Source organism: Oryzias latipes, chromosome 22 (genome assembly GCF_053564925.1).
Source record: "Oryzias latipes strain Hd-rR chromosome 22, Olatipes_Hd-rR_3.1".
Taxonomy (NCBI): Eukaryota; Metazoa; Chordata; class Actinopteri; order Beloniformes; family Adrianichthyidae; genus Oryzias; species Oryzias latipes.
Genome location: NC_136258.1, coordinates 10,948,725 through 10,965,650, shown reverse-complemented (window position 1 = coordinate 10,965,650; position 16,926 = coordinate 10,948,725). Strand labels below are relative to the sequence as shown.

The following is a 16,926-nucleotide window of genomic DNA, read 5'->3' as shown; positions in this document are numbered from 1 at the left end:
AGTGTGCCGCGGCACACTGGTTGAAAAACACTGATCTAGACATATGTTGTGACTTGGATCACAAAGATGTGGCAGAGGCCAAACACAGGTAAAAAGAAGACCATTGACTTGTTTGTTTAAGTGAATTTAAATACTGAATAGCCAAATATAATAATTGCACTGCTAGAATTTCCTTTCATTTTTGATAAAATACATTTTACCAACAGTAGCACAAAAATCTACGATAATATCTCTGTACACAATGCAGCTCTAAATATGCACTGTTGTCAGGATGTGTTAAAGGCATTTCCTAAAAGCATCAAATCCTGCTCACATGCCGAGCAGCTCATTGGTGTAAACCTTTGGTTACTTAACACTTTTCTGAGGTGTCTGGCTGCATGGATACATTTTTTTTTTTTAAATAATGATGTAAGTTGAGAAAATAGTGGTAAATTCTCTGTTAAGTACCATCCATCCATCCAGATATACCACCTGGACAAAACTCACGACACACGTCCATGTAGACTACTGTCCAAGTCTGACTTTTTACTGTAAAAGGTCAAGAAAAAATATTCCAAGACACACATTTGACCTTTTATTTGTCATTCTTTCCTTATTTCCTGCCAACTCAGTTCCACCTCATCCCAAATCCTCTCTGCCTGCTGCTCTCTTCCTTTATCCATACACCCATCAGTCTCTGCCCACCCAACACCCTCTGCCTACCCATCATCCTTCACTGTGTCTGCTTTCATCCACCCCCTTTGGCTGTGCTATGAGTTATTTTGAAAATCCAAAAATGGATCAGACTCTTCTTTGTTCTGTGAGTGTCAAAATGTACAAGTCCCATTTAAAGAGTTTGGATATAACTTTAATATTAATATGTACACAAACACACTGAACATAAGCATGTTACTGTTTGCTTATGGGAAAAAAAATCCCATAAGGAGAATGAAATCATTTAGTATACTGCTATATATTCATTAGGCCAGTAGGTGAATGCATCTGCACGATCATTCCGCTGTGGCAATAAGGATTAAAGGAAGTGGGGGGGGGGGGGGGGGGGGGGGGCTAAAGGTGGAGCAGTGACAATCCCATCACAGTGAGGTAACACAGTGCAGGGTTTAAGTGTACTCTGCTTTTTTTTTTTTTTTTCACCAACCTACACACTTCTACCTAAAACTATACACACAAAGATGCACAATCTGCCCTTCAAGAGGGGATTCTCTTAAAATCCCCCAGATATTGACTGCTCTGCACTTAAGTGCTTTTCACACTAACAGATATAGAGGAAAAGGGTGCAGTGCGAAAGGCCACCGAGCCGGTTTCAGACCGCCTCACTAAGTCACTTTGAAAAATAACTGAAAGCAGCAAAAACGCTGCACTACCTACGGTGGCATCGAAGTGCAAATCACACCAAGAAATCACTAACTGCAAAACGTAAAAGAATATTAATAAAAAAGAATAATAATAAAAAAAATTACATTTAAGAAAAAAGGAAAAATTCCAGAAATAATCACAATTCCAAAAAAAGGAAAACAAATGATTCCAGAAATCAAAATGAAATATTAAAAAAAAACGAAATCAGAAAATGTAGGTAGTATGGAGTCAGGATTCAAGCTTCTGTCTCCCCACAGAACACAGTTGCACATGGATCCTCCTCTTCCTCGCAGATGGAACATCACTGATTGGATGATTACGTTTGTCTGTCATTTCATCCCAAAGTTATTTTGTATGAAGCAATACTTTCAATGCTCTGCAATAATCCTAAAAGTTTTACAGTTATGCAGACACTGAGGAAGCATTTGAAAAAACTCAAAGGTCATAAATCTAATGTCATTCTCCAATCAGTGATGTCCTGTTGTCCCTACCTTTTCTGGTTTCTTATTGTGTTTCATTTTTAACAATTCATTTTGACTTACAAAATGTTTTTGTTTTCTTACGTTTTGGTTTCTGGCATTTTGTTTAAACTTTAAAAATGTATTTTATTTCTTTCTTGTATTGTTGTGATCTTTAATATGCGTTTGCCTTGGGTTATATGGACTTCAGGGCTACAGTACGTACCTCTGTGTAGACACAGACCACTGGGGTGCTAGTTTAAAAATCCAACTCTCCAAGACCTCAATTAGTGTGTTTTAGAGGTAAAGTGGAAGATTGTAGGGTGGGTTCCTGCCCAAATATATTCAACCCCACATTTCTCCTGGTGATTAAGGTTTACATTATTTCCACAACCGTAATTCCTCAACCGATTACCTAAATAACTTGATTCCAGCAGATTCTGAAGTAGAGAAAACCTTGCGCTGATTAGTGAAGTCTTCAAGCACAAATAAGCTGATTCTGTCATGGAGAAAAGGGGCTTTGCGCTGTTATACAACACTTCCCGTTAGTAATGTGAAATGCAAAACCCCTTTTCTCTGCTTCAAAATCAGCCCTGCGTTGATCGCATTAACGGGGGAGGAGTTACGGCATGTCAAAGAGTGTATATGTTATTCAGGAGTCACAGGTGACATTCAGGATTCAAATAGGCTCAAATTTTCCTTAACCTTACACAAATGTAAAATAAAAAAAATCCCCACTTGTTATTTTCTGCCATTAGACTGAAACAGATCTTCCTCTTGTCGGCACTCATATCTCTCCATTTTGTTCCTTCAGCTCTATTCAGTCAGACGAACGTCTATTTTGGAGCCAAACATTTTTTTATCTACACTAAAGAACCGTCAAGGTCCAGATAATAAAGAGCTCAGACAAACTTTAATAAACTTTCAGAGGCGCAGCAGTGGTTTTGCAGAAGACAGAAATGTTTTTGTCCCAGACTGGGTCAAGACTACTGATTTAGTGCAAGCATGGCTTTATTAAAAGAACCTTTTCACATAACCCTGTGTTGCTAAGTAACCAGGAAATAACTGTATATCACTTTCTTCTTGGTGTCTGTCGCTGTGGGATCATCTATGTGCTGTAAATATGGCAATTATTTAAATTTTATGTCACATTCCACTTCTTCTGTGCATTGTATTGTCAAATAAAAGCCTTTCCGAGGTTAGCTTTCATTACTGATTCAGCAAATTAACTGCCAGCATGAGGCCAAACAGAAACATTATTAAAACTTGGTACAGATCTTTACAGGTTGGTCTTGTTAGGTCTGTCTTTTGTTTTCCATTTGCGTCTTGCTTTTCTGATGAAGAGGAATTGCTGTGGAATAATCACAGAGAAACGGACACTGCTAACAGACTCCCAGCGAGCTTCTATTCATCCAGACTCATTTGTGAAAATTGCTTGCATGCAAATTACAGGTCTATTTTTTTTGTTTTGTTTGAGAATGATGATAAACACAGGCGTCTTCCAGGGCTCCTGCAGGAGTCATTAAAGTGAGTAGTAGATAATGCACTATGCTGCATAGCAAAGCTTAGGAAATATGTTGAAACGGGCCCCAGAAATGAACCTTAGATCTTACACATTTATGGATCCCACTCTGATATGAATTATAGATGAAATCCAATCATTAAAGACACAAATAGCAAGTCAACTCTCAGCTTCTCTGATGTGGTCCCTGTCAATTGCAAATGCGATTCAATGTGCTTCCAAACAACTTTAAAAGCCACAAGTTAGGAATTCAGCCTCATGGAAAGACTTAGTCAAAACTGCTCCTAAGCGTGGATCTCACGCTTTATCACATCTTTTCTGCTTTTTAAGTTATTGGAGACAGAAATGAAGGTTTTTTCTAAAAAAAACCTTGCTGTCTGTGTTCATACAATCATGGAAAACGCCCTCTTTGAAGCCCTAATGCAAGATAGCAAACCTGCCAGCGAGGCTGTTTAGCGTTCTGCTGTCAACATGAGCCTCACCAGCACTGGTGGAAAGCAAAACATGCTTTTTTTTTAACCTCATGTGGGCTTGAATGCTTCCATGAAGCAGGTGGTCCAGGCATATGTAAGAGTAATCCACTCAGAATAATACTGTTAGTTGTTTCAGACGGTTAGCCCTACTGAGCTGCATTGCGGCGATAAGTCAGGCGGAATTCATTCTCCCGGTCTGACTAAACAGATGGCTCGCTCCTTGAAAAAAGGGAAAATGTGAATAAAATAAGGTAATAAAACCTCCCCATGAACAGGAAACATTTATTTCAGGGAAAATACAGATGTCTGCAAACAAAAACCGCACATGAAACAGTAGTTCAATGGTCTTTTTGTTGTTAAAAATCTATGCTTGATTTCACATTTCCTTGTGCTAATAGATTGTTGTTTATGAGTGCAGAAACACTTTAAAAACTGAGAAGAGTGTAGAAACCAAATGATAACAAAATATAAAAAAAAAAAAAAAAAAAAAAAAACCGGCTCAGCACAGAAGGCTACTGAAATAAAGAAATCAATAACCTTGAAACCCCCAGAATTCTTAGCAGCAACTGTTTTATGACTTTTAGAGGAACCTGGAGCTAATTCACGCTAGGGCTAAAGCCTTCCCACATCAATCAGTGCTTACAAGAAGACATTTGTGTCAAAGAAGAGTGTGTTCCTCATAGTATGTGTTGTTTAACAGATTTTGCAATATATTTTAATCAGAACATATTTTATTGGTTCTACTGTTAGAATCAGTGGCGATTTCTTTAAGACTGCAAGGGAAGCTAGGCTTCCCTTATAAGGTCACAAAATTAATGGTAAAATATGTACTATTATATTAACATTTTATTGACTAAAAATGCGTTAGAAAACGTTCATCTCAAAGAGGAGTTCGTACAGAATCAGTTACATATAGCAGGTCGGCTGACTCGATTTCCTTCTCATACATTCCCGCAGCGTCACAGTGCATTTCCCTATTGAAGCCCCGCGTCCATTGACTTCAATGGGGCTGCTTTGAACGTTTTTTTTCAGCGCTTCGAAACTAGACGGTCATTGGATAAACGCTGCGATTATGTCCCGCCCACAGACGCTCAGCGTCTCTGGGGGTAAATGGGGAGTGGGCTGGCCCGGACTCCGAGCTTCTGAGTGATGATTGGAGGGTCTGTCCAAAGACTGCATCTCCTTCTGACTGACAGCGATTCTGTACTATAAGGAATCACTGAAGCTATTCACACTCAGTCCCATCGCAGATTTCTCAAGTTCAGTCAACATAAAAAGTGCTGCAAACTATTTCTTTGATATTTGTTTGGCAAATTGCTTGATTTTCATCATACATTTCACGCAATTATACACCACATTCCTTGTTTCAGTTTTACAGTTTCTTTTTTTTTTTTAGATCGTTCATTCATTCATTCCTTCATACATTCATATAATGTTAGTAGGGCAGAATTTACTTTTGAATAAATAGACAATTTTATGATGTAGGCCGAAAATGAGCTTCCCCCTCTCTGACAGACCAGTAGCCGCCACTGGTTAGAATATATCCCCGCTGGACGTCAGGAGATGTTTAAAGAAGATGGAACCAGAAGAGAACACATCTATCTATCCATCTATCTATCCAGTACAGGACAGCAATCTTTTTTAAAACATATCTTTACTTTTTGTGTATTTATTTTTGATTCATCACGATCAACGTAATGCGTACCCTTGGCATAGAGCTTTAAACTTTACTTTTTCCCAATCAATCTCTATTTTCTAAATCCTATTGATGTGGTCGGAGTATAAACCTTGGTCAGTGGGCTTCATTTTCACTGTTCACAATCCAGGGATTATCCATCTAGCGTATACATGTCAGTTTGTTCCCAACATAGGATGTGAATGCCACCTGGATGCCCAACTGGTAAGGCTTTATGAGCACATTCAATCAGGACAATGCCCAGTGAAATTGGAAAGTCTCTGGTCACAAGTGAGCCTCAGAGATACTATGAAGTGGATTTCCTCCTAAATCATTTCTGCAAATCTAAAAAAAAAAGCTTCAAATAGCTGAAGAAAGACCAGCAAAACCGTTCACCACATGAGACACATGGGCCTTTGATCTTTAGCCCCATGAAGCTGGGCAGTCTGCACACACAGTATTTGTGCATGTGTTATGCATAATTATGTGTTTCCCTGCAAAATATCTGTAGACTTCAAAGGAAATCAGACATGTGCACAGACACACACAGCACATCCCTTTATGTGAAAGATGTATCAGAATATATTGTCTGTGATAGTGTGTATCTGGGACCTAAATATATATTTCTGACATGTTTTGATATTTTGGGCAGAGTTGTTGTTGAATAGAAATTAGGAAATTCAGACAAACATGGCCCCAGGTTTTTCATTTTGGTATCAAAGTGCAGGCGGAATGTTTACAAATTGAATGCTTTCTTAAACACCAAATGATTTTTTTCATCGTAGAATTGGCACATACTCTGTACGTCCAAGGTTCACATTTGGCAGGAGGAATGTGTTGACGCTGATCCCGTCACCAGGCAACCGCCTCAGTCGAGTTGGAGTGGAGTAAATTCCTGCAGCAAAACAAAACAAGAAAATTACAAGAATGTTTTACATTTTTATTACTTAAAACGTTAAATTCCATGCAAAATCAAAATAACTCAAATGTTTAAAAAGAAATTGTTCAAAAGCTTAAGCATAATAATGTGTTTGAGAAGCTGCTCCGTGAACCTGAAACAGGAATAAAATGTTTTAAAGCTACGTTTACACCACGTTCAAGCGACCACTTCATATGTCTATGTGAATGCATGCAAACGTTCACTCCAGGCTTCTGTGGAGCGAACGCTTACATGTGTAGCTATGCAAGTTTCTAAAACAGTTTTTAGGCTCTATGTACCAAATGCGCATTTTCTTAAGTTAAACTAGGTTTAACTTTGACCAATCAGGGACACAGATTTGGTATGGATGTATGGATGGCGTCCCATTCAGTTCATGAATGTGCCAATCGTTGGATAGTTGATCATAAAGGAGTAATAAGCATTTGCTGTTCGTGCCCAGAGGGAATTATATGACACCAAGTCTTTCATTTATCAGAGTAAAGCAAGATTCACCAGATTTGCACCACTTTGCAGTTTTCCACCAAACCTCTTCCAGGCTGTGGATGGCAGACATGCGCTCGTAAACAGTAGAGAACGAAGAAGAAAGCCCTCCCTGCTCGTCCAGTGTGAACATCGTATGTTAAAAGCACATTCAAGAAGTGTCAGGACAGAACACAGGGCTGGACTCAGATGCAGAGTTTAAGAGTTTTTAATCTCTGAAAGAAGCTATAGCTATGGCACATGAATGAACCAAACAAACTGGCACAGGACAAAGGGAGACTCTATTTAAGACATGAGGAAGGGAAAACACGGGTGGAAACAATCAGGGAAGATTAGACAGTCACACCTGTAGGGAACACACAAGGGCAGGAAGAAACAAGGCCTGAAATGAGTTTGACACATTTAGCATGCGTTTAAGCGTGTTTCTCATGCCCCGCTGTGAATGTATAGCTTAAGAGTAACAGCTTTGGGGTTTTTGCATTTTAACTTATCCCTTGTGCTATCCTATGGGGTCCAGATGACCCGATCCTCACATTGATGTTTTATCTCTACCATTACAAAGGTGGATGAAGGTGGAGAGGATTTCATGTAATCCGTGGACACTGAAGATCAAAAACCATTGAAGAAAAAAGGTTCAGCACACTGTCTTGTGGGGTCCAGATGACCCCACCTTCTAACGTTTATTTGCCTTGGAGGCATGTTAACGTTCAAAGTGGGGTCATCTGGACCCCACAAGATAGCCCTAGGGGGTAAAGCAGAAAAATTGTGATATGAAAGTTAATTGCATTAAAGATTTCAGTTATTTTTGCTTTAAAATGGTCCCTAATCCTTTAATTTAAGAGCAGAGGACACAAATTTGGAATATCCTGTTTTTTGCCTTTAACCTTCTTGTACAAACCTTTCCTTTAGGAGGCCATCTGGGTTACATTGGGAAATGCAGGCCTGGGCTGCCCGCCAGACCATGATGCAATTTCACTATAACCAGTCAGACACTGAGCTGTACATGGGTCACAACCTTTAAATGCTTATTTTCCTCTTTTTTAGATGACTTGGCACATGCTCTACCTTGTTTGTGCTCTGAAAAAAGTCATCAAGGAGAAAATGTAAGGCCTGGAAAGGTGACAAAAACAGATCGAGTCTCGCTGTAGCTTTCATTGCTCTCTGACCTGCAGACTTCAGGTTTGCTTCCACCAAGGAGTTATCAACACTGTATTGCTGAGAATTAAAAAAAAAACGAAAAGATGAAAAGAATGAAAGATGGAAAGAAAAAGAAGAATGTAAATAAGGAGGAAAGCAAAAAAAAAGAGGAGGCAAAGAATTTTGTTTTAAAAGAGATGCATGGAAAAAACAAAGCAGAAAAAAAGGACGTACTGGTGTTTCTTATCTTTTAGTTAAAAATATAATTCAGTCACACAACTCATGGAGTAGAAAAGCTTTAATTGTTATATTTTCTTGAGTTTGGCATCATTTTTTAGTTTGGCACACGGCTCCGTTCAGATACAATAAAACAAGAACGCCATTGGAAACTTCAGGTACAAAACTACCCCTAATGGAGAGGAGGGTGGGGCGAAAAATGCAGCTCGCGGAAATTGATGACCCAAGGCGTAGAGCACGCACCTGGTTCTTTAAGTAGGTCACCGAACAGGTGAGTTAATTGGACTGAACCGTCCATGGGAAGGTGTAAACAGGTAAAGGCACTGCCGAGCTGCCTGCCTGAAATTCTCATTTTCATTTTTCTCTTTTTGTTTTTTTAATTGCTTAAAAACATTTTTTTATTTAGGTAAAAACAACAATATTAGAACAGATCTGCTAATGTGTTGATTTTGCACATCCTTCCTCATAAATGATTCCTTATGACGCATCGGTTAAAAAACGTTCCTTACAGGTCGCTTGCTGGACTGAAGTGTGAAGAGGCGAAAAGTTTGGAGTCTGCAGCTCAACTACATATGTTCTCAGTGGATCTCAGAGCTGTGTTTTCATGAAGACCAAACACTTCAGCTACCTTTGAAAAAGACCTGCTCGTGCTACAACAAAAACGAACTTCTGCCCGCGACTCACTACAGTGTCTGACAGGGAAGCACAGGTCTCCTTCAAACTTAGATTTGAACTTTTGAATCTGTGGTTTCCTGAAAGCCTTCTTTTTATCCATCATTCTTTGATCACAAAATTTGCTGCAGCAAATTTGGACAGCTTAATTCCCCAATGTTTGGTTTAGAAGAGGAGTCAAGAAATTAAAACACAATGATAACACAGCAAAAGAATAAAATAATGCTCAGTTAAGGTCTATTTGTTTTCCCAATCTTAAAAAACTGCAGATGTTTTTCAAACCTGTATTCTTGACCTGTTGACACCCGAGCTGTTTTTGAAATTGGAATAAGACTCTCCATGAACTACCGTAACTTTATTGTTTACATAATTAAGGCATTAACTTTTATTAACGCAATTAACTTTACTAATGTAAATATCACAAGAAAAAGCAGATGGCTGGATCCAAATGCAGCAGGTGTATTAGCTCAGTTAAAAGTCCACAAAGCTAAATCAGGGTCAGGCAGACAGGAGTCGATAACAGGCATGAGAGCATCAGAGAAGAGACAGAGTAGTCAAGACCCAGGCGAGAGTCAGGGCAGGCGGCAGGCAAACAGAATCAGAAACAGGGTCAGGAGACAGAAGATCAGGTCCAAATATAACACAAACAAACAATACTTCGCAGAGCTCAAGTATGCTGTGGTTGTTCAATGAATGAGATTCATCCAGGAAGTGTGCGCTGGGGTTTTCTGGGAGTTGTAGTATGGCTAGAACTCTAGGGACAGCTCCTGCCTAGGACCAAAGGAGGAGACAGAGCCCTTACTTCTGACGGTGAGGTTTTGCATAAAAACACACAAATACTTTCCTCCAAGTTAGAATCAGCTGATTTACATTAATAACACACACACATTTTAAACAAGTCACTACTCTAAAGTGTTGCATATCAAGGAAAAGCCGCTTTTCCGCATCAGAATCGGCTGATTTCTGTTAATTGCGTAAACACTTCACTACTGTAAAGTGTTGTGTATCAGTGCAAACCTGCTTTTCTCCGCTTCAGAGTCAGCTGATTTACATCAATGGAATGTAATGGTAGCAACTTTCAATTACGCTAACAATGGAAACACTGGAGCTAAAACTCTGGTGTTAAAGAGGTCATTTTTATGTTGTTATCTAATTCGTCTGCTATTCTCACATTCGTCTAGAAAGGCCCTCTAAATTTGAATTTATACACATTTTTGGCATCAAAACTGTTAATGGCATAATTTTCCAGTTTAGTAAATAGCTTTTTTTTAATTAGTTTAATTTCAGTTGTTATCATACTGGAAAAAATGTCAATCATTCCATTTCATAAAAAAGTCAAATCTAACACTCAACACAAGTTGATTGATCTGCAATACAGAACAAATGAAAGTATAAATCAATATACTAAAGATCTTCACTACACTTGGCCTGTGTGCTTTCAGACGTGCAGGCAGCAGCTGCTCTGGGAAAGCTTCCTTCCTAGAGATGAAAACATAAGACATAAAAGAGATTCTCAATACTATTGTGGCACAATAACGGTAAAAAAAAAAAAAAACCTTGAGCACACAGCAGAAAATCCTTTGATCATCTGGATTTTAAACATTTCAAGTGAATGTTCTTGTTATCAGCTCTTTGCTTTGGAATTAGCTTCCTTCCTGTCTTTAACACGGTGCAAAATTCACACAAATTTGCTAGAAATCTTCACTTTCAAAATAGGTCAAGTCCCTGTTTTGCTTGGAACAGCTCCTTAAGATTCCCGTCACTGCTTTCCTGCATGGTCCAACTCAACATTCAAGGTTTTTAAGCACCCCACTGTATTACAGTTTTTACGCCGCTGACCCTTCCTGACAGTCATGTCTAGTAGCTGGAGAGCCAAAGGAAAAATTGTGGAAACTGTTGGTATTTGCAGGCTTTTCATGTCTTTGAATTCCTCCAGACTCACGCTATTCCTTATGCATCCTGCACCTGGACTCTCCACTGATATAATTAATTCCCCAGGGCCCGACCATATCTCTAATAATCACTATTGAAGCCCATCCCTAAGCTTAACCTAATAAGGCTAACCTTGAAAACGTCAGGAGTGCACGGCTCAGCGCAGCTGTTGAGCTAAACATTCACAGTTCAAGGATGTTCAGAAAAGCATAGAGTTTCCCATCGCTCGCCTCATTTTTACTTATCTGTTCAAACAGCTGACAGGCAACAAACTGACTGTATTATTTATAATGCAAGAATAAATATTATCCAGTTTCCTTAATCTTAGCACTTATTAAAATTCTAAGAACTTTCTTGAATCCTTTGTAGTATTTTCATGTAGTGTATGTACAAATGTACTTTTCTTATGTTTAAGTTTATTTATATGGTAAATGTATGAATATATACCTAAATTAGATTTGATTTATGTATTGGGGTCTTCGCTGAGGCAATTGGTGGGCTGCCTTGGTCTCGTCAAGACCTGACCAAAGTTCTCCCAGGGGCGGGTCTTGGGGATGGGGGCCAGGGCTTACTCAGCGGGGAGCGGCGCATTCTTGGCTCCTCTCTTCTTGTGTGGGGCCTGGGGGCTTGCATTTTGGGGGATGGGGCACCTGGGCTGAGAAGACCTGGGGGGGGCTGGGGGACGGTTGTCTCATCACCCAGGGACAGTCTACCAGCTGACCCCCATTTTCCCTCTTCATCATACAATCAACTATTGGGGTGATGGGGGGGGGTCAGCCTGCAATGCACCTTGGAGGGGGGGGGGGGTCACCTGGCAGTGGTCCCCTCCCCTGGTTGTCGTATGGGAATGCCCCCCCCCCCCTCGGTTTTATTTGCACCTTAGACATGTAAAACAACATTTAGGGCCCCTTGGTGGGGAGGGTGATTGGACATCAGATGGCCCTATCCGCCAATTTTAACTTCATTAAAAGCATTAGTGTATTCACAATACCTGTAACTAGCTTGTTTGATACACATGATAAAAGAGACTGATACCGCTAACTCTACACCTTGTTAGTAACACTGAAAAAAGAACACTGTTCAAATCCACTCCATGTTAACCACGTTAGCATATTCACAATACCTGTAACTCCCAACCCTGATTGCAGCGAGTTAACAAACAAACAAAAAACATACTGATACCACAAAAAACAAATGTTACTGTGACTACACTCATTCATAACCTTGTGGGTAATACATAAAAAAAAAAAAAACAAGTGTCCAACAACCAGTTTTACTTGCAGCTTAGTTATTCCATAAACTAAAAATAAACTAAAAATACATTAACGTAGTGCTTCTCTGTCTTGCTTTAAGGTCAAAACACTTTACAATCACCCATGCACACACATTATCACACACTGATGGCAACTCGGATGCCTTACAATGCCGCCAAATTGTAACCACCAGGAGCAATGTGGGGGTCAGTGTCTTGCCCAAGGACACTTCAACACATCGGCATTCATGGTGAGAACCGAACTGGTGATCCTCTGATAAGAGACCGACCACTCCACCTCAGCACTATGGCCGCCGGATCTTATAAACACACCAGAAACTAAAGAACTGCTGTAAACAGAAACGTGTTTTAAGCTCTCCACTATTATTTCTAAATGCTTCAGAGTGACTTTTGTTCCATCCAGCCTTTAGCGCCCACACATTTTCATCTCTCCATTTGACAAACAAACACAAAAACCACAACCTCTGCGTTTGTGTGAGTCTGTCTTGACCCTCTCTGTTTGGAACTGGTCTTTTGAATTGTGTAATGAATGTGCCATCACTTTAAGCTGCTTTTGCCCTCATTGTAATCTATAAACTCAGCTTGTGCAGACACCGGCATCGAAGCAATCCTTCACAGCAAACATTATGTAATAATGGCTGGTGGGGCTGGCATTTGGAATCATGGGAAAATAAGTCACAACATCAGACCGACAATCAGTGAGGCCAATCGATTAGCTGCCCGTCGTCTTTTTACCGCTTCAACAGTCCAACAGTTCCTCACTTTTCACCAAAGTGTGCAGCATGGTGGGGCCATTAACCTCAGATCCAATTTGCTAGGTTAAAACGTCACCCCATTTAAAGTTAATGAGAAGCAAAACTACTGACTGTTAACACTCAAACATATGAACGCTGTTACAGCTTTCACACTTGGGGGAGCTCATGCGTGGCCTTTAAAAACACACACTGGGACACCGATACGTTTAAACAAGCTGTTACTTATGGACACAAGTGGACAGCTTCGACTTTATTAAATAGATCATATAGCAAGCAACCCTTAATTGTAATTTTATAAATCAAAACATCACAAAAATTCAAAACCTAAAGCTCCTAAAAAGAGAACTGTTCTGCTTTTCAATGTTTTCATCCAAAGAACCTTTATGATATGTATTATTTACATGATGTAAAGGTCAATATGAGATTGCTGGGCTTCTGAAAGTAAATGTACAATTCTCTTCCGTCCACACACACACACACACACACACACACACACACCAGGGAACACTTGGTATCCTAGATCCCAAAAAATGGACTGGGGTGAATCAGGTGTGCTTCATGAGGCACAGCATTCTGCAGTAAGCTTGGTTGTCAAAACTTTGAACCAGTGAAAACTTACGGTTGTGCCCAAGTTCCCTCACTTTTCCCTAACTCCTAAAAGTGCTTTGGATTTTAATTCTGGCACATGCACACTACTTTTTTATAATGCCAGACATAACAACACCAATTTTCTGGAATAAAGGTAAATATAAGCATTTTACAGAGACTATTTATGAAACCAATATATTCTGCTTATAGAAAGTTGGATGATTTAAAAAAAATAAAAATAAACTTCACATTTATTTTTTCAATTGACAAATTGTTCAAACGCAATGCATTATGGTTTATGTTTGCCAATCTAGTAATTACTGATGCAAACTAGTTTTTTGTAGACTTCTGGGAGATTTTGAAATTGTACATTTGGACACGCCGACATAGTGTACCAACTGGGAAGTGAGGGAATTCAGAAAACCTAGGAAATGAGCAGTCTGAATAAATACCCCACCATCTTTTTTACCTGATGATTTAATTTAAAGTCAAGAAGGGATTTTGTTTAGTTATTAGGAGCTGGACTCAACTGTGTAAGGGCAACATTGTGTTAGAAAGAGATGAGAAAATGAGTTTGCTTTTTGAGTCTATCATAAAATTACTGCAGATACTTTTACAGCCTCAGTATAGATACCGTATTTTCCGGACTATAAGTCGCTGCGGAGTATAAGTAGCACCAGCCCAAAAATGCATTATAAAGTACAAAAAAACACAGATAAGTCGCACTGGACTATAAGTCGCATTTTGACGGGAAATTTATTTGACAAAATCTGAGACCAAGAACTAATAACTTGCACAACTTCATATGACACAATCATAGCAGACTGTTTATCTCATAATTTTACAGTAATTCTTTCTCAAACCTATTTATTTATTGCTTTCATGAAGCATCATTGGCCAACTAATACTCTGTTTTCATCCTGTATTTGTAGAAACAGTAGTCATTTTTATTGCATTTCTGAATCTATGAAATCATTGGAAAATAGAATATTATGTTGTTAGCCTTCAAGATATTACTGTAAAAAAAGTTTGCTGATTCTCTGAGTCACTTAACATACTCTTAACACTTAACATACCTCATACATCAAATTTAGCCAGGAACATCATCTCTGTTCCTCACAAATGAACATAACAGGAGGGTTAACAATGTATTTATTTCAATTTATTTCTAATAAGTCGCTGTGGAGTATAAGTCGCACGCCTTGCCAAACTATGAAAAAAAGGGCGACTTTTAGTCCGGAAAATACGGTAATCTATAAAAAACAAAGTCTTAGTCACAACTGCACTGAAAAAACAAACTCGACAGAGTTGTATTTCCTAAATAATTAAATCGTTTAGTATTGCTCAATTATTTCAGCCAGCAGAAAAAAAAATGACATTGGATAAATTAAGCTTACTACCCTTTTGCTCTTAGTAGAGACAACAAAGCTGAGAAAATGAAGTAAAATGTACCCTGTAAATGTATGTTTCTTACTGGGTAAAATAACACCCCAGAAAGCTAAATTAAAAAGATGCAATCATCTTTTTTATGTCTTAAAAATTGTCCTTACATCAATAAAACAGACTTCATAGTGGTGCAATTATAAAATATCTTACAAATGTAAAATTTAGCCATAGACAGTCTCAGAACACAGGCAGACGGCTGGATCCAAATGCAGCAGGTTTATAGCTCAACTTAAGGTCCACAAAGCTAAATCAGTGTCAGAAAGGAAGGAGTCGATAACAAGCATGAGATCATCAGAGTAACAATGAGAATAGTCAGGATCCAGATGAGATTCGGGACAGGCGGCAGGCCAACAGAGTCAGAGACAAAAATGGTGGCCCGTTTAACACAGACGCTTTGGCGCTTGTTTCATCTCAATGAAGCAGAGTGGTTCGACACAATGTTTCGGGCGTGTGTCAACTAGCCCAGATCACGTGGTTAATGACGTATAAAGCACCAAATGCATCATTTGGTCGAACCACGGTTCAGATGTTACTTGTGTTTGAACAGTTGGGCGCGCTTTTCTCTAGAAATACAAATGAATCCCGAACTTTTCCCGACCAGTTTTATTGTTTCCCCTGTATTGGAATCAGCGTCAGTTCATTGCATTTCACCATGGCTCCTGGTAAAAACGTACTGTGACTCAGGATTATTTCAACTCGGTTTCTCCTAATTAAACGTTATCACATTCATAAAGAAAATACTTCTAAAATATATAATGGCTTGAGATTTCTTTAGTAGCAGAGATAGGTTAGTAGAAAAGTCATGGTATCTGCGTCTAGAGATCCTGGGTTCTAGACCAGCAAATTACAATTTTTTTCTTTTTTTTGCCTTGTGTTTATTTTCTTCATGTATGTGTGTTTTGCTGTGTCAAGCACTCCTCACACAAAACATAACTCGTTGTGTTGTTTTACTTTGTTTTTAAAATCATCATTAAAAACATTATTTTGTTTTATCATTATTTTCACAATGAAGTGTTACAAGGAGCTTAGTTGAAGCATATGATATATGTCCAGTCTGCCACCAGATGCCGCTGCTCGGTGTGGTTTTAAAGCCCTGAATGGTTGGTTCATTTTTCCAGCACAATTGCATGAACCCCAAGAAAGCTTCATGGGGCTTCTATTCCCATCCCTAACTCTCGGTAATGCATGCAGAGTGGAGCACACAATATTTCACACTGAGTGAGGCTCAGTGCAGTAGTTAAGTATTAACATAACTTGAACATTTAATTTTAGCAATAAAAAAAAAATCTTAAAAACTATAACAGGTCATTTGTAAAACAATTATTAATTGATGAAGTACAGATGTATTATAAATGCACAGACATTTTTGAAACAAATTTTACTTCAACAAATTTTTAAACAGTCTGCGTAAGCGTGATGACATCACATTCTCTTTTGTCTGCACCGGTCTGGTTGAAGCACCTTCTCATTTTATGCCTCCCTTTGGGACAGCTGTACCAACCTGGTAGTTCAGGGGCCCGGCTCCACACGCTTAAACATGGCTAAAACAGTTGTGTCAAAATGTGTTTTATTAAAGATGTTCATTTTGTGCGTAACATGTTCAAAAACTCGGTAGATTGAACTTTATTATTTTGTGTTATACTGGCTCTTATACTTCAAGCAGTTGTTGCCAAAAAATGCAGGTGAATTGAACCAGTCATATTGAATGCAAATTGTTACCTCATATTTTCAATAGCTTGTTTTTTATAGTGTACAGTCAATGCTTCCGTGCAGCGATGAGACTGAAAAATTCAGACAGTAACTCTTTCCACATGTATCCGGAGCATCGAGTTAAGGACACATTTTTGGGCAAATGGCCAGCAGCAAATTTGACACACATAATGCTTTCAGTATGAATGCAGCTTAAGGCTATTACTTCTACTCTTATAAAATTACATTAGTTGCACATATAGATTAATAATACTAATAATTATAAGTATTAA

The 16,926-nt window shown here is 38.8% G+C and overlaps 1 protein-coding gene across 1 annotated transcript in view; it reads right to left on the bottom strand.

Annotated features, from left to right (window-relative positions):
* Positions 1-16,926, bottom strand: part of lrfn5a (leucine rich repeat and fibronectin type III domain containing 5a) — a 157,200-nt gene that overhangs the window by 95,671 nt on the left and 44,603 nt on the right. The window contains exon 2 of the mRNA XM_011490618.4: positions 6,283-6,379. The gene's annotated coding sequence lies outside the window, so the exon portion shown is untranslated. The remainder of the gene's footprint in view (positions 1-6,282; positions 6,380-16,926) is intronic.